The 21,809-nt window shown below is 42.2% G+C and overlaps 1 long non-coding RNA gene across 1 annotated transcript in view; it reads right to left on the bottom strand.

The window, feature by feature from the left end:
* The window catches only part of LOC120638461, a 55,461-nt gene that overhangs the window by 3,695 nt on the left and 29,957 nt on the right, over window positions 1-21,809 (bottom strand). Inside the window, exon 2 of the long non-coding RNA XR_005660133.1 lies at window positions 6,900-6,949. This is a non-coding gene — a long non-coding RNA (uncharacterized LOC120638461). The remainder of the gene's footprint in view (window positions 1-6,899; window positions 6,950-21,809) is intronic.

Here is a 21,809-nt window from a genome sequence, read left to right as displayed (position 1 = left end):
TATATATTTATAATTCTATTTATTTATACTGATGCTATTGATGCCTGTTTGCTTGTTTTGTTGTCTGTCTCCCCTCTTCTAGACTGTAAGGCCGGTATGGCAGGGATTTTCTCTATTGCTGAATTGTACCTTCTAAGCACTTAGTACAGTGCTCTGCACATAGTAAGTACTCAATAAATACTATTGAGTAAATGAATGAATAATACAGTGATCAAATTTCCTAGACACCAATCAATCAATGATATTTATTGAGCACTTCCTGTGTGCAGAGCACAGTACCTCCCCACAAGGAGCTTACATCTAGAGGCAACAGACATTAAATACCAATGGGAAAAATGGCAGAGTAATGAATAGGGATATTCATTCAGTCATTCAACCATATTTATTGAGCACTTACTGTGTGCAAAGCACTGTATTAAGCGCTTGGGAGAATACAAAATAATAATAGACACATTCCCTGCCCACAATGTGCCTACAGTCCGGGGTGGGGGGGGAGAAGATGATAGACAATCTAAATTTATAAATAAATTATAGATATGTACTAGAGTGCCATGGGGCTGGGAGGGGGATAAATAAAGGGAAAAGGGAGCAAGTCAAGGTGATGGCACAGGGGAGTGGGAGAGGACTATCAAGGGCACTGTATTGTATTCTACTCTCCCAGGCCCAGCAGTACAGTGCTCTGAGCACAGTAAACACTCACTAAATGCCATTTGATTGATAAAGGACCCAGTTCTCAAGTTTGTACATACAGCCAATCTAACTAATTGCATGGCCCAGTGGATAGAGCACAGGCCTGGGAGTCAGAAGGACCTGGTTTCTAATCCCAGCTCCTCCACCTCTCTGCTGTGTGTCCTTGGGGAAGTCACTTTACTTCTCTGGGCCTCAATTACCTCACCTGTAAAATGGGCATTTTTATTTATTTATATTAATATCTGTCTCCCCTCTAGACTTTAAGCTCATTGTGGACAGAAAGTGTCTGTTAATTGTTGTATTGTACTCTCCCAAGAGCTTAGTTCAGGCTCGGCACACAGTAAGTGCTCACTATGATTGAATGAATGAATAATTGAATGGGACTAAGAGTGTGAGTCCCATGTGGGACAGGGACTGTATCCAACCTGATTAACTTGCATCCACTCAAGTGCTTAGAACAGTACTAGTTACATAGTAAGCTCTTAACAAGTACCATAAAATTATCTCTATTATCTGTGAGGTTGGTCTCAGTTCTCCTTCTTCCAAGAGGTTCCGACCAGCCGCACCAATGCTTTTACCTAATAAATGGGTCCCTTCCTTATATTCAATGGGAGGGAATGGGATGTTCTGTTAGACAAACGAACCGCTAGAATGAGTGAATTTTAGCTATTGAATTCTTCCCAAATAAGTCAACTTCCTTCAGACAGTTAGCTTTGCCATTTGGAGAACTCTAAAGTGCTTTAGGAAATACACCGGCACTTCCTGTTTAGTGAAGAACAAAACCATTAGGTGTTAAATCCATGAAAGGACAGGAACTGTCTCTACGGAGCAGGTGTTCAGGGCTAAGCAAGCTGTTGACAGAAGCTGAGCCTACCCAGGGGTCTTCTATGAATAGAACAAATCAAACATTTTGGAGCTACAGTCCCAGAGAGACCAAGTTTATTCACTCCAGAGTTTATCTTTGGCTCAAATGGAAGAGTTTATTTTAAACACAGTACAATTTTTGCTGCTGTTAATGGAAGTGAGAGGATTGTAGCTCTCTCCTAATGCCACCTGCCGTCTTGGCTGGTGGTGAATAGAACACTGATCCAAACAATCTCCTTGTGGTAACTATTGTCCTTCAGCTGACTGTGCAGCTGACTCGGCTGAATTTAAAACATATCACACAAGGCTACTGAGGTATGTTCAGCCAATTAAAGGTGTGGGGTTGGTTTTGATTTGTCTCTTTCAAAATTCAGTGTAGCAGCATTCTCACCGAGAGTAAAGAGGCACCAGATACTTGCTTTGTTTAAATAAATAAAGTTGAAATAAAATGGCCCCCAAAAAGAACAGGAAATGTGTCTGTTATGTCTCTCTCTCATTCAACCCCCATACTCAATCCATCACTAAATCTTGTCAGCCCCACCTTCACAGCATTATGAAAATTGCCCTTTCTCTCCACCCAAACTGCTACCACGTTAATCCTGCCTGGATTACTGCATCAGCTTGCTTGCTGACCTCCCAGCCTTTTGTCTCTCCCCACTCTAGTCCATACTTTGCTCTGCTGCCCGGATCATTTTTCTACAAAAACAGTCAGGGCATGTCACCCCACTCTTTAAATAAAAAACCTTCAGGGCAGCTGTGTGAATGTGGGCAAGTCACTTAACTTCTCTGTGCCTCAGTTACCTCATCTGTAAAATGGGGATAGAGCCTCATGTGGGACAACCTGATTACCCTGTATCTACCCCAGCGCTTAGAACAGTACTCTACACATAGTAAGCGCTTAACAAATACCAACATTATTACCCATCCACCTCCCCATCAAAAGTTCCTCACCATTGGCTTTAAAGCATCCATCACTTTGCCGTCCCCTCGCCACCTCACCTCACTACTCTCCTACTACAACCCAGCCCACACACTTCTCTCCTCTAATGCTAACCTTCTCACTGTGCCTTGATCTCCTCTATCTTGCCGCCAACTCCTCTCCCACATCCTGCCTCTGGCCTGGAATGCCCTCCTTCCCCAAATCTGACAGACAAATATTCTGGCCTGCTTCAGAGTCTTACTGAAGACATCTCCTCCAGGAGGCCTTCCCAGACTAAGCCTCCCTTTTCCTCTTCTCCCACTCCCTTCTGCATCGCCTTAACTTGCTCCCTTTCTTTTTCCCCCCTCCCAGCCCCACAGCACTTTTGCACATATCTGTAATTTGCAGCATAGCTCAGTGGAAAGAGCCCAGGCTTGGGAGTCAGAGGTCATGGGTTCTAATCCCCATCCACCACTTGTCTGCTGTGTGACTCTAGGCAAGTCACTTCACTTCTCTGGGCCTCAGTGACCTCCATCTATAAAATGGGGATTGAGACTGTGAGCCCCATATGAGACAATCTGATTACCTTGTATCCCCCAGAGTTTAGAAGAATGCTTGGCACATAATAAGCGCTTAACAAATTACATTATTATTATTATTAATTCATTTATTTATATTAATGTCGGTCTCCCTCCCTCTAGACTGTAATGTCTTTCTGGGCTGGAATGTTTCAGTTTATTGTTGAATTGTACTCTCCCAAGCACTTAGTACAGTGCTCTGCACATACTAAGCACTCATATACTATTGATTGAGATTAAAAGGCATTGCCTATGCCATCCAAAATGTTCTAGAAACATTAAGGTATCTAGACCATGGTAATACTGTTTCAGCAAAATCCCCTGGATGACAAATTACAATTTGAGTTTGTCGATTTCAGGATATGGAATTTAAGACCCTGCATAAGGAACATAACATGGTTCAGAGCACACTCTGCAGATAACTCAGTGACTTTTTAGAGATATACAAAATAGGAATGTCACAGAAAATATAAACCCCACCAGGGAGAGTAGATGATGATACCGAAGGTGAGCTTGTACACATCAAGTCTTTCAGTCACCAAGGTAGTGAACCAATTAGTTGATATTTATTGAACTCTTACTATGTGCAGATCACTGTACTAGCTTCTTGGGAATTTTCTACAACAGTTCATGGACCTGATCCCTGCCTACAGGAGCCTAGAGGAAAGAGCAAGGACCTGGGTGAAAAGGGAGCTGGGTTCTAAGCACAACTCTGTCAATTGTCTGCTGTGTGACCTTGAGGAAGTCACTTTGCTTCTCTGTGCCTCAGTTTCCTTATCTGTAAAATAATTCAATATCTGTTCTTCCTCCTACTTAGGTTATGAGTCTCATTTGGCTCATGGCTGATCTGATTAGCTTGTATCTACCCCAGTTCTTAGAACAGTCTTTGACCACAGAAAGTGCTTTACAAATACCATAAAAGAAAATAACAAAGGAACTTACAATTTTTAGAGAAAGACAGATACTGCAATATATCAGGGATATGAGATGGAGTATAAGAATATTTACATAAGTACTATGGGACTGGGGTGAGTACCGAAATGTTTAAGGCATACACAGAAAAATTCATAGTCTATAGTGAGAGGAGAGCAGATCGGGGAAATAAAGGGCTTAGTCTGGGAAAGTCTCTTGGAGATGTGATTTTAGGAGGGTTTTGAAGGTGGGCAGAGTAGTGATTTGTTGGATATGAAGGGGGAGGGGGTTCCTGACTCAAGGGAGAGCATGTTCAAGAGGTAAGTGGAAGTCTAGACAAAAATCAAGATACTGCGAGTAGGTTGATGTTCGAGGAGTGAGGTGTAAGGATTTGACTGTAAGAGGAAATCAGAGCAGTTAGGAGGGAGAGAGCTGGTTAAGTGCCTGAAAATCAATGGTAAGGAGTTGTTGTTTGATGCAGAGGTGGATGGGCAACCACTGGAGGTTTTTGAGGAGTAAGGAGATATGGACTGATTTTTCTGTTTTTCCTCAGAAAAATGATCTGGGCAGCAGAGTGATATATTGACTGGAGTAAGAAGAAAGAGAGGATGCAGGGACAATAGCAAGGAGGCTGATATAGCATTCAAGGCAGGAAATAACGAATGATTGGGTGCATGTGATAACAGTGAGACAGAGATAACAGTGCATGTGAGAAGCAGCGTGGCTCAGTGGAAAGACAATAGGCTTTGGAGTCAGAGGTCATGAGTTCGAATCCCAGCTCTGCCACTTGTCAGCTGTGTGACTATGGGCAAGTCACTTAACTTCTCTGTGCCTCAGTTACCTCATTTGTAAAATGGGGATTAAGACTGTGAGCCCCACATGGGACAACCTGATTCTCCTGTGTCTACCCCAGCGCTTAGAACAGTGCTCTGCACATAGTAAGCGCTTAACAAATACCAACATTATTAACAGTCTGGATAGAGAGGAAATAGATTCCAGAGATGTTGTGAAAGTAGAACAAACCAAATTTTGTGAAAGATTGAAAGTGTAGGTTGAATAAAAGATGAATCACGATGATGCTAAGATTGTAGGGTTGTGAGACAAGGAGGATGCTGCTGTTGTCCACTGGGAAAACAAGGTTTTGGTGAAAAGATGAGGAGGTCTATTTCGGACATATTAATTTTGAGGTGACAGAAAGATATCCAAGTAGAAATGTCCTGGAGGGAAGAGGAAATATGAGACTTTATAAAACGAGTGAGGTCAAGGCTGGAGAGGTAGATTTGGGAATCATTCATGTAGAACTGATAGTTGAGGTCATGGAAGCAAATGAGTTCTCCAAGGGAGTGGTTGTGGATGGAGAAGAGAAGAGGAATCCAGATCCGAATCTCAAGGCATCCTCACAGTTAGTGACTGGGAGATTGAGAAAGAGCCTGTGAAAGAGACTGAGAAGGAGCAGTCAGATAGGAGAACCAAGAGAGGACAGTGTCGGTGAAGCCTAGGTTAAATAATAATAATAATAATAATGATAATAATGTTGGTATTTGTTAAGCGCTTACTATGTGCAGAGCACTGTTCTAAGCACTGGGGTAGATACAGGGTAATCAGGTTGTCCCACATGAGGCTCACAGTCTTCATCCCCATTTTACAGATAAGGGAACTGAGTCACAGAGAAGTAAAGTGACTTGCCCACAGTCACACAGCTGACAAGTGGCAGAGCCGGAATTCAAACCTATGACCTCTGGTTCCCAAGCCCGGGCTCTTTCCACTGAGCCACACTGCTTCGTTCAGTGGCTAAATAATATTTCCATAGTATTGGAGAAACTGAGACCCCAAGGAGGATTAGGATGGAGTAATGGCCATTGGACTTGGCAAGAAGGAGGTCATTGGTGACCTTAAAAAAAATGGTTTCTGCCAAATGGAGGAGGTAGAAATCAGACTAAAGGGGAGCGGGGAGAGTTGGAAGAGAGGAAGTGAATGCACTGAATGTAGACAACTCACTCAAGGAATTTGGAGGGAAATGGTAGGAGAGCGATGGGGCAGTAACTGGAGATGACATGGGATCAAGGGAGGGTTTGGGTTTTTTTTTTTTAGGATAGTGGTTACATGGCATGCTTAAAATGAGTGGGGAAGGAGTCATTGAGAAGTTAGTAGTTAAAGGTGGCAGTCAGGGAGGGAAGAAAGGAGGGGGACAGTGCTTTGATGTGAGAAGTAGTAGAGTCAGAAACATAGGTGGAGGGGAGAATTTGAGAGAAAGGGGGACATCTCTTGAGATACTGCTGGAAATTATGGGGAGTCAAAGAGGGAGCTGGAGGAATCCTTTCAGTCTTACCTTCACAACATCTCTAGAATCTGCCCCTTTCTCTCTATCCAAACTTCTACCACGCTGATCCAAGCACTTGTGCTATCCCACCTGGACTACTGCATTACCTCCTCACTGACTTCTCTGCCTCCAGCCTTTCCCCTTTTTAGTTCACATTTCACTCCGCTGTCCAGATCATTTTTCTTAAAATCATTCTTCTCACACCCTTCCTCATACCTCGAACTCCCTTCTCCTACATGTTTGACAGACTAACACTCTCCCCAACCTCAAAATGCTACTATCAAAAAATGCTAAATTATCAAATTTGAAGACATTCATTTATAAGAATGTGGAGACGATAAATATTCCTGAATATTTCCAAACTTAACCCAACTCCTTCCCACCAAATCCATTCCAGTACTGTGAAGAATGAACCAAACTGATTTGATTCAATTGCTCTTCCTTCACCAGTTTCCTCCCTGGGGTGTGTTTGTTTTTGTTTTTTTTTTGATAAGTACATTGGGCTAACCAACCTGAATGTTCCTTCTCTCCTTCCTGTTTTCTCTCTTAAATTGCTTGTGAACTAAAATATTACTCAAATCAGCAAATACATTCTGCAGCTCACCTAGACACCTACCTCAGCCAGCAGAAACTTCTTCACCATCCACATTTTTTGAGATGTGATTCCTGCAGATAAAAGAAAGAGGACTTTATTAAATTATCTGATTATTTAATGTTTTCTTATACCCTGGAGATCTTCCCCATCCAAGGTCCCAACTGACTCAAATAACTTGCTGAAATAACTTGCTGAGTGAGGGGGAAATAAGAGCAAATAAGCGGAAACATAATAATAATGTTGGTATTTGTTAAGCGCTTACTATGTGCAGAGCACTGTTCTAAGCGCTGGGGTAGACACAGGGGAATCAGGTTGTCCCACGTGGGGCTCACAGTCTTAATCCCCATTTTACAGATGAGGGAACTGAGGCACAGAGAAGTTAAGTGACTTGCCCACAGTCACACAGCTGACAAGTGGCAGAGCTGGGATTTGAACTCATGAGCCCTGACTCCAAAGCCCGTGCTCTTTCCACTGCGCCACACTGCTTCTCTATCTGTACTGCCCTTCAGAGACCCTCTTTCATTGTTGTGTATGGCTCAGCACAAGCCCTCACCATTATTGCATAAACAACCCAAGCCCATGTCCTTCTCCTTAGTGGGATGTGTCTTTGTCCTTTCAGTCATTGGCGCCTCATCCCAAACTGTGAGGATCCAGAAAGATTTACCTTTGAACCAAATGAAGACTACTTAATTCTTGTGGTCAAGATCAGTCTTTCGGGAACATATCCTCAGGGGATCTTGTTGTCTGTACTGGTGAACAAGTTGAGCTGTATCATATTTCCTCTCACAACCCCCCAGCTCTCATTCTCCGCCTTGTGATCTTGTCTTTTCCAGAGCAAGAAGGGATGTTAGCCCGGTGTGGGCAGGGATTGTCTATCTGTTGCCGAATTGTACTTTCCAAGCGCTTATTACAGTGCTCTCCACACAGTAAGCACTCAATAAATACGATTGAATGAATGATATAAATAGCTCAGGAATCTTCTAAAGAGGTAGGTTAAAGAATCATATTCTTGTTAAATGACATGTCATGGAAAGCAGCGTGTCAAGTGGAGAGCACAGGTCAGAGAGTTAGAGGAACTGGGTTCTAATCCCAGTTCTACTCATTGCTCACTGAGTGACCTTGGGCAAGTAACTTAACTGCTCCTTGCCTCAGTTTCCCCAATAGTAAAATGGGGATTAAATATCTGTTCTTCCTCCTACTTAGACTCTGAGCCCCAGATGGAACAGGGACTGTGTCCAATGAGATCAACTTGTAATAATAATAATAATAATAATGTTGGTATTTGTTAAGCGCTAACTATGTGCAGAGCACTGTCCTAAGCGCTGGGGTAGACACAGGGGAATAAAATTGTCCCACATGGGGCTCACAGTCTTAATCCCCATTTTACAGATGAGATAACTGAGGCACAGAGAAGTGAAGTGACTTGCCCACAGTCACACAGCTGACAAGTGGCAGAGCTGGGATTCGAACTCATGACCTCTTACTCCCAAGCCCGGTCTTTTTCCACTGAGCCACGCTGCTTCTCTATCTAACTTGTATCTATCCTAGTGTTTAGAACAGTCCTTGACAAATGCTAATACCATAAATAAAAACCCAGTCGCTGTCATCAAAAAGCTTACTATCTAGTACATAGCTACCTGCAATATCCCTAATATTAAATTGAAAGTCCCCCAAGGGCAAGAACGATGTCTTTTGCTTCTTTTGTATTCTCCTAAGTGCTTATTACAGTGTTCTGCACATAGTAGGGGCTCTGTTAAAAATATTGATCAGTTGAGTACAAGTATTTAATCTACATTTTACAGATGAGGGAGCTGAGGCATGGACAAGTGATTAGCCCAAGATCACACAGCACACAAATGGCCGAGCTGAGATTAGAACCCAGATCTTCTGTTTCCCAGTCCTGTGTTCTTTCTTTTTTTAAAAAAAATAATACTTGTTAAGTGCTTATTATGTGTTAAACGCTGTTCTTGTTGCCCGGGGCATATACAAATTAGTCAGGTTGAATACAATCTCTGTCCCACATGGGCTCACAGTCTGAATCTGAGGCAGTAGGATTGATTCCCATTTTAAAGATAAGGAAACTGAGGCACTGAGAAGTTAAATGGGTTGCTCAAGGTCTTTCCACTATTGTAATTTAATCCTCAGGTGATTTGGATCTTTTTTTTTTAAAGAAGCAGTACTTTTCATTTAGGGATTGTTCAATAAAAATGACTATTTAGAAGCAGCGTCATTTCTGAAATATCAATCAGTGGTATTTATTGAGCACTTATTATATGCAGAGCACTGTACCCAGCACTTAGAACATTCATTCATTCAATCGTATTTATTGAGCACTTACTGCGTGCAGAGAACTGTACTAAGCACTTGGAAAGTACAATTTGGCAACAGATAGAGACAATCGCTACCCAGCTAGTGCTTGGCACATAGTAAGCCTTTAATAAATACCACCATTATTATTACGAAGTGCTCTAGGAGAATACAATGCAGGAGAACTGGTACCACAGTCTCTAACACAAGTAGAGGAGGACACAGTTATTAAAATAAAGAAAAATCAAGGATAGGTTTGTAAATGCTGTGAGACTGAGTAAGGGGTGAATATCAGGTGCTTAAAGGGTACAGATCCAAATGCATAGATAACACATATATAACAAAGATAAGGGTGAGATAATAGAGGAAAAGAGGGTCTTTATCAGGGAAGGCTTCCTGGAGAAGATAAAATTTTAATAAGGCTTTGAAGGTGGGGAGAACAGTGGTTTCTTTTATTCATTCAATAGTATTTATTGAGTGCTTACTGTGTGCAGAATACTGTATTAAGTGCTTGGACGGCAGGGACTGTCTCTATCTGTTGCCGACTTGTTCATTCCAAGCGCTTAGTACAGTGCTCTGCACATAGTAAGCCCTCAATAAATACTATTGAATGAATGAATGAATGAATTATAATCCCCAGTCTGCCAGCTGTCTGCTGTGTGACCTTGGGCAAGTCGTTTCATTTCCTCTGTGCCTTAGTTACCTCCTCTGCAAAATGGGGATTAATACTGTGAGTCTTACATGGGCCAGGGATTGTTTCCAACCTGATTAGCTTGTATCTACCCCATTGCTGAGTGCAGTGCTTGGCACATAGTAAGTGCTTTAGAAATACCATATTAAAAAAAAAGGGATGATGTGGACAAGGAGACAGCAGTCAGATAGGTGAAATCATGGTACAGTTAGTAAATTGGCATTAGAATATTGAAGGGTACAGACTGGATTGAGGTAAGAAATAACAGCAGCATGGGAAGAGCATGGGCCTTGGAATCAGAGGACCTGGAGTCTAATCTCAGCTCTGAAAATTGTTCCTGCATGACCTTGGGAAAGCCACTTAACTTCCCTTGGCCTCAGTTTCCTCAACTGTAAAATGAGATTTCAATACCTCTTCCCACCATGAGTTCCATGTGGATTTATTGTTGTACTGTACTCTCCCAAGTTCTGACAACAGTGCTCTGCACACAGTAAGCGCTCAATAAATACGATTGAATAAATGAATTACTATTTTCAATCTCATCAACTTTTATCTACCTCAGAACTCTGAACAGTGCTTTTAATATAGTAAGCACTTGAATATAATAATAATAGTAAATACTGTCAGCAAAGTAAGGTAAGAGAATTAATTGAATGATTTATAGCTGATGGAAAGTTGTTTCAGTTTGATGTGGACATGGATGAGCAATAATAATAATAATGGTATTTGTTTAGTTCTTAAATGTGCAAGGCACTGTACTAAGTGCTGGGGTGGATACAAGCAAATTGGGTTGGACACAGTGTCTGTCCCACTTGAATCCCATACGATTGAATGATGGCATGAAGCCAAGGTTGGATAATGTTTCCAGGAGAAGGGGGTAATCCACAGTGTCAAACTGTGATTGAGAGGGGGTTGAATCTGGCTATGTACAAGGCCACCTTGTAGAACAGCTAGAAAAAATCTCATCAAAATGAGATTAATATGGGGTAATTAGCTCATATCTATTGTTTAGAAGCAGCATGGCCTAGTGGAAAGAGCACACGCCTGGGAGTCAGAGGACCTGGGTTCTGTTTCTGGCTCTTTCCCTTGTCTGCTGTGCTTTCTTGAGCAAGTCACTATACTTCTCTGTGCCTCAGTTCCCTCCTCTGCAAAATGGGGATTCAATACTTGTTCTCCCTCCTACTTACACTATGAGCCCCATGTGAAACCTGATTATCCTGTATCAACTCCAGCACTTAGTACAGTGCTTGGCATATAATAAGCGCTTAACAAAAATCACAATTATCATTATTTAGAAACAGGTGTTCTGATGCATATAGATTTTTTTTCTGTCAAATCATTTAAAAAAGTGTTTCCTTTAAAACTGTTTTTAGTTTCTTTGTCAGTGTAATTTGATGGAAAAGTCTTCTGCATAATGTACCTAACCTTGAATTATTTATCACGGTGGCTAAATAAGAAGCATGTAATATATACCAACGTACAGCCGACCCTACTGGGTTATATCATCTTTCAGTGAGACTGCAGAAACTGCACAAACAAAGAAGATGTCTGAGTTATGTCATAATGCAATGATCAAAAGAAATGTATTACTTAAATATTACAATAAACCCAGCCATTCCTTTTGAAATAGATTGGTTTTAACTCTCCAACATCTGTTGAAAGTCTAAAGAGATTAGAAATGTCCTGTTATGAAAACATACTAATTAAAGACTTCAAATACTTAAAATAGTTTTTGAGCTATGTAACTTGTCCAACTGATAACAAAACTTGACATAACTCACACTATTTCTTTTCTATTTTAGCAAGAAGATAAATAAAAGGAATATTTTCCATTGTTTTTTATTGAAATTTATGAAAACAAAATCTTATCTTAGGTCAGCTTCCAAACACAACATCTATTTTGATCTTAATTATACAAGTAGCTAAAGGAATGACTTGGCCATGTAATAAAAGAAAAGACAATTATCCTGCACTCTACTAAATAGAAACAAATCAACTGAAAGACAACTACTACATTGAGAACTCAACTGGTGTTATTTGTGATTCTTCAAGTACCAATACATCAAGGTTTCAAGTATCTCAGAATTAAACCCAAATACATTATTAAGACCCATCTATTCCTACATTCTGTAACACTAAAATTCCATTTTGGCTGGAATATACTTTTTTTTCCATTTCTATTTTTATCTTTTGTCATATTGTTAAGTTGTAAAAAATAATATACATATCCTACTCTGAAGGAAACTAAGGTGGGGAAAAGTAATTCAGAGGAGTTTTTAAAATATGTTGGGAGCTTTGGAGGAAAATATTACTTCTTAATAAATTTTAAATGATGAATCTAAGTGTTAGCAGCAAAGTTAAATGAGGCTAATACTTATATTCACATTATTAATCTTCATAAACAATCTTGGCTCAGGCCAAATTGCTGCAAAGAAATCAGATGAATAATGACAGCCTAGGATATCAGATAATTCTGGGCTTTGTAAAATGTAATAATTAAGATGTTGGAGATAGAAGAATATTTGATATTGAAATTAAGAATAAAAACTTGGATCATGGAGAAATTCAGGGTTTATTATGAAACTCTATAACACAAATAAAACCAAAAGTGAAATTGTCTTATTTCATCTGTGTCAAGACCTAAAACATGTGACATAAAGGCAATACTTAGAAAATGAGTTTAGTTCATCTCCTGATTTCTACCTCTAATTTTTTCATGGTACTTGTTAAGCACTTACTGTATGTCACCACTGTTCCAAACACTGGGGTAGACATAAGTTAATTAGGTCAGTCACAGTTCATTCATTCATTCAATCTTACTTATTGAGCGCTTACTGTGTGCAGAGCACTGTACTAAGTGCTTGGAATGTACAATTCAGCAACAGATAAAGACAATCCCTGCCCAACAATGGGCTTACAGTCTAAAAGGGGGAGAGACAACAGAACAAAACAAGTAGACAGATAAAACAAATAGAATCGTAGATATATACACATCATTAATAAAATAGAGTAATAATATGTACAAATATACACAAGTGCTGTGGGGAGGAAAAGGGAGTAGAGCAGAGGGAGGGAATAGGGGGAATGGGGAGGGAAGGAGAGGCAGAAGGAAAGGTAGGGCTCAGTCTGGGTTCCTGTTTCATGTGTGATTCACAGTCTAAGTAAGAGGGAGAACAGGTATTGAATCCCATTTTACAGATGAGAAACTGAGGCATAGACTTTCCCAAGGTCACACTTAAAGCAAGTGGCAGAGACAGTATTAGAACCCAGGTCTTGTGACTTCCAGGCTTTTTCCACTAGGCCATGCTGCTACCCATGGTCTCAGTTTAAACACAAATTCAAAGACAATTCCTTGGGGTCAAGTACAATCCATAAGAGGACTTCTTTCATAATAACTGGGAAATGGATGGCCTTGCCAGACATTCAGAAGTGTTTCTCCACATCCCTTCCTGCTTGTCTGCTGAACCACTGCTGTAACTCCTCAGTTTGGGAAGAACATATAAACAGATATTCCTTACATCATCTAAACCATGTAAAATGTCACACAGGATTCTTGAATAATCAGATCGAACTGTTTTCATCCCAATGATTAACCCAGACCGACGACAAGAGAGGATTTCTTTTCCTGGTAGTAAATCCCCAGATCCCAAACTTGAATGACTACTTTGCATGGAATGGAAGATTAAAGGGGATGGAAGCCTTCAGTCCATTCTGGTCTGTTAGCAACCACTTTCTAGCTCTGGGTAAAGTTAAAAAGGGCTTCCACTCTAGAAAATACCTCTGCTATTAAACAAATTACATATGCCTGAAGAGAAGAGTTGAACTGTTATTTATTATGTCATTAGTCATCTAGATTCTTGTTATGGGGAGTGGGCCAAGCTTCCCAGGTCAACTGTTTTGCTTTCTTAGCACTTCAATATTTTCTAAACACCACTAGATTGATTTATGACTGTAGCATTGCTCTGAACCTAATAATACAATAGCCATTACTCCCAATCAGACCGACTCACACCTCTTGACCCGTTTAAGTCAATCATCTACTGAACTGTTGCCTAGAATTTAACCATCTAGAAACTTATTTAAAAAAAAAAAATGAAAATTATAGAAACTGTATTTACTAAGATGACTCCCTCCAATTAAATGAAGACTTTCTTTAAACTGCTTTAGACTTAGAAGTAGTCTGATGCTTTACCTTTTCTTCCAGCTCTTGAGGCATTCCCAACAGAATTGATCCATGGTATTTATGGAGCACTTACTGTGTGTAAAGCACTGTACAGGGCCAGCCTTCTCCAATGGTGTTTGAGTTTGCTTCTATAAATGACAAATCTGCATTAGTCCAGCCAGCATAAGCTTCATATGGTAAATGAGATAATTAATGGACCTCAGCATGGCCATTCAAGATTAGGCAGTCAAGATGGTACCTATCCCGGAGACTTTGTCAAAATCTCCCTACTGCCTCCCCACTTTTGCTGCACAAACAGCTGCTGTTTAGTTGTGTTTTTAAAGGGATCCTCCATTTCCCAATCTTCTTACAATTCACCCTAGTCATCCCCAGAAATAAAAGATTCACCAAAAATTATTGATACCCCTCTTCCCTTTTTCCTTTCCTTGCTTTTCTCCCTCCCTCCTTTCCTCTCTTAAACTTCCCTGCCCCACCCCCTTTGCCCTCTCTTCCCTTCCATTCTGCCTTTCAATCTTTATTTCCTTCCTGACTTTCTTCCACTGCTTCCTTTCTTTTTGCTTGTTTCCTTTCCTTCTTTCTTTCCCCTCTTCTTCCCTCGCTTCACCCCTCTCAGGCCTTCCCTCCCTTCCCTCCTTCCTGTGCCAGGACTTCTTCTATTCCTTTTCCTCCTATCTTCTCCTACTTCCAGGTCTCCCTGGAAGGTGAGTGGAAAGCCTGAGGAGACAGGGGTTGCTCTCCCTGCCCTGGGAAGATGGGTTGGTGGCCTGGAGTGGAGGTACATAGGGAAACAGTGTGGGTTAGTGGAAAGAGCACAGGGTTGGAAGTCAGAGGTCGTGGGGTCTAATCTTGGCTCTGCCACTTATTAGCTGTTGACTTTGGTCAAGTCATTGAAATTCTCTGGGCCTCAGTTACCTCATCTGTAAAATGGGTATTAGCACTATAAGCCCCACTTGGGACAACCTGATTGCCTTGTATCTACCTCAGTGCTTAGAACAGTGCTTGGCACATAGTAAGCACTTAACAAATACCATAATTATTACATAAGGTGGGATTTTGCTCTCTCTGGAACAGGGGTAACAAAGCAGACAGGTGAGGAGAGAGAATGACAGATATGCCGGTTGGAGCTGGAGACTGGGAGAGGCAGGTCATTTACAATGGAGGTAGGACTGGAAGACAGGTTGATGGCCAGGGAGAATGAGGTTGGGGAAAGAGACCAGGACTGCTGATGGACTGGACTTGCCACTCTGACTTGTCATGTGGATTCTTTTAGTGAGGAGAGAGGGAAAAGCCAGGACACCCAGACTAAGCCCCAGGGAGCCAAGTCCAGAATCCACTGCCCATACTGCCTGGACTCTGGTTTTGGGTCCTGGCAAGGAAGCTTGGGGAAGGGAGAGCCAGGGTGGGAACAGGGTGAAGCAGGAAAACTGGGTTCTAATCCTGGATCTGCCACTTGTCTGCTGTAAGCCACTGTGTCCCAGTCACCTCATTTGTAAAATGGTGATTATGATGGTGAATCTCAAGTGGGACATGGACTGTGTCTAACCTGATTAGCTTGTATCTACCACAGTGCTTCATACAGTGCCAGACACAGAGTAAGGGCTTAGGATATAACATTAAAAACAGAAACAAAAAGCCTAGGGAAGAAGAGGAGTTGGCTGCTGCAAGATGTGGACCTGGACATGGGAGAGGGAAAAGGGTGGGGTGGGGGGGTGGGGGGGTGGGGGGTGCAGAACTGGCAGTGACAGTACCAGAGGTCCAGAGTAATGTCTGTGGCACCAGCTCAGGGTTAGTACTCCCTGATGCTCCAGCTAAGGCTCAGCCAGAGACCTAATCTAGAAGGGAGGGAAATCATCCTTTTCTCCCTCTGTCTCCAGTTGAAGTTGCCTTTAGCTTCATCCTAGGGAAGTGATGTGACACCCCCCGAGACCCTTGCTCTCTGGGACAATGGGGAGGTTGGTGGAAAATGGGAAGGTTTAGGGTCAGGGTTATAGATCTGAGAAAATCACTGTTTTGCTGCATGACAATATAGCACCCTTTATTACACAAAATTGGCAGAGGTGGACACTCCCTGCCCACAACAAGCTTAGGTTTAGAGGTGGGACACTCTCCCTCTGCCCTGACTCGATGCCTCCTTTGGCCTCATCCTGAACAAGAGATGTGGCATTCTGCTGAGCTCCTTGCTATTTGGGGCAAAGGGCAAGCTGCTGGCAGAAGGGAAGGGTTAGGGTCAGGGTTATAGATTTAGGGGCCAACACTAGAAATCACAGTTTGGCCACATGACCAAAATACACCTTTTATTGCATGCAATTCTCTTCCTCTCTTCAAAGCCCTGAGAGCTCACCTCCTCCAGTAGGCCAGACTGAGCCCCCCTTTCTCTCTGTTCCCCCTTCCCCCCACCCTCTGCTCTTCCTCCTTCCCCTCCCCTCAGCATTGTGCTCATTTGTATATATTACCCTATTTATTTTGTTAATGAGGTATATATCTTTATGATTCTATTTATCTTGATGATGTTTTATTTTGTTCTATTTTGCTTTGCTGTCTGTCTCCCCCATTTAGACTGTGAGCCCATCATTGGGCAGAGATTTTCTCTATCCATTGCTGAATTGTACATTCCAAACACTTAGTACAGTGGTCTGTACATAGTAAGCACTCAATAAATTCTATTGAATGGATGAATGCAATGGGCAGAGTTAGGAATAGAACCCAAATCAGTCAATTGTATTCATTGAGAACTCACTGTGGGTAGAGCACTGTACAACAACAGACACATTCCCTACCCACAATGAGCCTACAGTCTAGAGGGGGTTACAGACATTCATATAAATAAATTATAGTAAATAAGTGCTGTAGGATTGGGAAGGCAGTCCTCTGACTCAGAGGTGGGGGTTACAGACATTCATATAAATAAATTATAGTAAATAAGTGCTGTAGGATTGAGAGGGCAGTCCTCTGACTCGTAGGTTCATGCTCTTTCCACGAGACTATGCTGCTTCTCATTGCAGTCAATCCCATCCTAGATGATCCTTCCCTAGATTGAGATAGAGCAATCAGCAATTGATATTACCCAACCTACCTTATCTTGATACACAAATCCATGTCCCCAGCACTACTTTCACCAATGAAACCCTTTACTTCCTTGTCCCTTTGTCATTTTTATACACCCAACAAACTCTGCAATCCTTCCCTGGATTGATATAGAGCATTTAGCAATTAAACTTACCCATCCTACCTTCTCCTGATGCACAAATCCATGGCCCCCAACACTGCCCTTACCAATGAAAACCTTGACTTGCTTGCCCCTTTGTAATTTTTGTGCCCCCAACCAACTCTGCATCACCTCCACAGTCTGTACCCTATACTCTGTACTCTAGCTAGGAAACACCATTGGTGGAAATGCAATCACCAAACTAACATCACCCATCTCCAACTCATCCTCACAGGCTTTATCTCTGCCCTCTACTCCACCTGGAAACAATACTTCTCCCTCCTTAATGATTCCCATGCCAATTGCAAGAGAGAGATCAGCTGTTTCAGTGATATTCTCCTATTCTGGTTCTCCTCCTATCTCTCTGGCCATTCCACAGTATCATCCACCAGTTCCTCCATGCCTTCCATGACGTAACTGGAGGTCCCCCAATACTTAGTTCTGGGTCCCCTTCTATTCACCATTTATACCCACTCCCTTGAGGGCAGGGAATGTGTTTATGTTATTATATTGTACTTTCCCAAGCTTTTGGTACAATGCACTGCCCCAGTCAGTGCTCAATAATTGATTGATTGATTAATTGATGACCTCAACTACCACCTCTTCACAGATGATTTCCAATTTTAGTTCTCCAGCTCTGACCCCTCTCCTCTGATCTGAATATTAAGTGAGGAGTTGTATTATGGTTGTGAGTCCCTGTGAGATGTTACAAAAGTAGAAGCTTGATTCTTCAGATAACCATCATGGGTAGGGGTAAGATGAGAATTGTTTCAACAATAGCCCCTGCAGACCAAATTTAGCTAGGAACATAGATGAATTCTGCGAAAGAGGACAACCTGCCTATGGGATCATAAATTATTGAGCTCATTTCTTTCCTCCCATGATCACTGGATCACATGGCAAAATAAATCCTAATTCATAACATCTAAATCCAAGGGAAAGTGAATATTGTTCATGCACCTGTCTAGATGCACCTGTCTAGCTTATTCTGCTGAGTGGAGTCATCGTTTTTCAACTTTAGTGAGCACTTTATTCTTTTACTTCCTGCTTTCAGGACATCTCTACTTGGATGTCCCACCAACAACTCAAACTTAACATATCCAAAACAGAATTCCTCATCATCCCAACCAAACTCTGTGCCCCTAAATTCCCGATGACTTCATCACTGTAGACAATTTCACTATTCCCCATCTCACAAGCCTGGTACCTGGTACTATGCTTGACTCATCTCTTTCATTCAACACTTATATTCAATCTGTCACTATCTTTTTTGGCTGTATCTTCACAACATATCTAGAATCCAGTCTTTCTTCTCCATTCAAACTCCTACTGCCAGTGATCCCTGTATTTATTATATTCTGCACTGACTATTGAATCAGCTTCCTCGCTGATGTTCCTGCCAGTCCATATTTCACTCTGCTGCCTGGATCATTTTTTTTTTCTAAAAAAGCATTCAGTCCATGTTTCCTCACTCGAGTGGTTGCAAATCCACCTCCGCTTCCAACTGAAACTCCTTACCATTGACTTTTAAACTCTCATTCAATAGTATTTATTGAGCGCTTACTATGTGCAGAGCACTGTACTAAGCGCTTGGAATGAACAAGTCGGCAACAGATAGAGACAGTCCCTGCCGTTTGACAGGCTTACGGTCTAATCGGGGGAGACGGACAGACAAGAACAATGGCAATAAATAGAGTCAAGAGGAAGAACATCTTGTAAAAACAATGGCAACTAAATAGAATCAAAGCGATGTACATTTCATTAACAAAATAAATAGGGTAATAGAAATATATACAGTTGAGCGGACGAGTACAGTGCTGAGGGGATGGGAAGGGAGGAGCAGAGGGAAAGGGGTAAAAGAGGGTTTAGCTGCGGAGAGGTGAAGGGGGGGTGGTAGAGGGAGTAGAGGGAGAAGAGGAGCTCAGTCTGGGAAGGCCTCTTGGAGGAGGTGAGTTTTAAGTAGGGTTTTGAAGAGGGGAAGAGAATCAGTTTGGCGGAGGTGAGGAGGGAGGGCATTCCAGGACCGTGGGAGGACGTGGCCCGGGGGTCGACGGCGGGATAGGCGAGACCGAGGGACGGTGAGGAGGTGGGCGGCGGAGGAGCGGAGCGTGCGGGGTGGGCGGTAGAAAGAGAGAAGGGAGGAGAGGTAGGAAGGGGCAAGGTGATGTAGAGCCTTGAAGCCTAGATTGAGGAGTTTTTGTTTGGAGCAGAGGTCGATAGGAAACCACTGGAGTTGTTTAAGAAGGGGAGTGACATGCCCAGATCGTTTCTGCAGGAAGATGAGCCGGGCAGCGGAGTGAAGAATAGACTGGAGCGGGGCGAGAGAGGAGGAAGGGAGGTCAGAGAGAAGGCTGACACAGTAGTCTAGCCGGGATATAACGAGAGCCCGTAGCAGTAAAGTAGCTGTTTGGGTGGAGAGGAAAGGGCGAATCTTGGCGATATTGTAAAGGTGAAACCAGCAGGTCTTGGTAACGGATAGGATGTGTGGGGTGAACAAGAGAGCTGAGTCAAGGATGACACCGAGATCGTGGGCCCGAGAGACGGGAAGGATGGTCGTGCCATCCACGGTGATAGGGAAGTCTGGGAGAGGACCGGGTTTGGGAGGGAAGATGAGGAGCTCAGTCTTGCTCATGTTGAGTTTTAGGTGGCAGGCCGACATCCAGGTGGAGACGTCCTGGAGGCAGGAGGAGATGCGAGCCTGAAGGGAGGGGGAGAGGACGGGGCGAAGATGTAGATCCGCGTGTCATCTGCGTAGAGATGGTAGTCAAAGCCGTGAGAGTGAATGAGTTCACCGAGGGAGTGAGTGTAAATGGAGAACAGAAGAGGGCCAAGAACTGAGCCTTGAGGAACTCCAACAGTTAAAGGATCACCTCAGTCACCTCTCAATCACCTCACCCTCTTATATTATAAGTTGCTGATTTCCTACTACAACTCAGCACTTTCACTTTGTTTCTCTAACACCAACCTACTCTCTGTGCCTCCATTCCATCTATCTAGCTACCATTCCCTTGCCCATGCCTGCCTCTGGCCTGGAACTCCCTCCCTCTTCATATCAGACAGACCATCTCTCTTTCCACAATTAAAGCCTTATAAAGTTTCATCTCTTTAAGATACCCTCCACGAAGGCTTACTCAGGGTAAACCCTCATTTCCCTGATTTGCCCTCATTTCTGCATTGTCCTTATGGTGGGAGCTGAACCTCTTAAGCAATTGATATTTACCCCACCCTCAGCCCCACAACAATCAGAAAAATTTTGGTTCACTGAGGAGCTCATAGAACTTTGACAGTTCAATGCATCATTGTGTGATGCTGAAGAGGATGAAAAAGAAATTTTGTTTTTCCAGCATCAGCTAAAATCTTGGGATTCAGAAGTCTCACATCAGTTTCTAAAAAAGCAAATATCCTTACAAATATGACTGAAGAAAGACCTTAATAGAGAGAGTTCAAAGGTTCACAGAGGTGTTTTGAAGGAATTCACCTGCTCCAAGCAGTTTAGGAAGGAAAGAAGAAAGCTGTTCAACCTCCAGTGGATAAAGTGCTCAGTAAAGTTGAAAAATGACCACCTCAATCGCCAGAACAAGCTTCTACTTCACAATCTCTTGCAGTTGATGTATAATTAAATTACAACTCCTTACTTAATATTGTGATGCTATACTTTAAATTACTTTAATAAACATTAAGCAATAGTTAAGAAACTTTCTCATTACAGTAAATAGCCCATAAAGGAATATCACAGTACTTTTCCAGAGGTCCTGGAAAGAATCCTCATTTATAACATCTAAGTCTATGGAAAGCAATATCTGTTCATGCACCTGTCTAGATTCTTGAGACAACCATCATGGATAGAGGCAAGATGAGAATTATTTCAACAATAGCCCCCAACAGGCCAAATTTAGCCAGGAATGCAGATGAACTCTCCAAAAGAGTACTACCTGCCTATGGGATCATAAATTGCTGAGCTCAATTCTTTCCTCCCACGATCACTGGACCACATGGCAAAATAACTAGAAGGGGCCAAATGGTGGGAACATTTCTCTCACACCCTTCACATCCCTAAGGAGAGCATATGAGAGTGTGTGTGTTGGGTGTACTTCAAAAGTAGCATTTGAGGAGTGGAGCAGTTATTTTCTCTGCTGTTGCCTTATATAATTTTTCTTGTAAAAGAAGTAGCACTGTCTGTAGAAACACTGGGGACCCTGAGAACATTAACGTGATGACTGGTTATTGAAAATATGCAATGAAACACTCACTTTGGGTTTAGCAGTGTATATGCCCCGAAGACTATCATGAGGAATGGCTACATTCCACAGCAAGAACACTGTTTGGAAAGGTTTCCACGATTCAGCCTACACACAATGATGATAAATTGAAGGAACGGTCCCATGTGTGTGCCATTTATTTTTTCACGCAGGTGTTTTTGTTTGGTTTCCTTTACACTAAAATGATGTCTCATTTATTTTGTCGAGAGAGGTATCAGTGAATGGGAAACTTACATAAATCACATTTTTCAAAGACATTTTCTTATTGCTTTTTTTGTGGGAAAAC

This window comes from Ornithorhynchus anatinus, chromosome 1, assembly GCF_004115215.2.
Source record: "Ornithorhynchus anatinus isolate Pmale09 chromosome 1, mOrnAna1.pri.v4, whole genome shotgun sequence".
Lineage (NCBI taxonomy): Eukaryota > Metazoa > Chordata > Mammalia > Monotremata > Ornithorhynchidae > Ornithorhynchus > Ornithorhynchus anatinus.
Note: the sequence above shows the minus strand (reverse complement) of the source record. Positions and strands in the feature narration are given on the sequence as shown.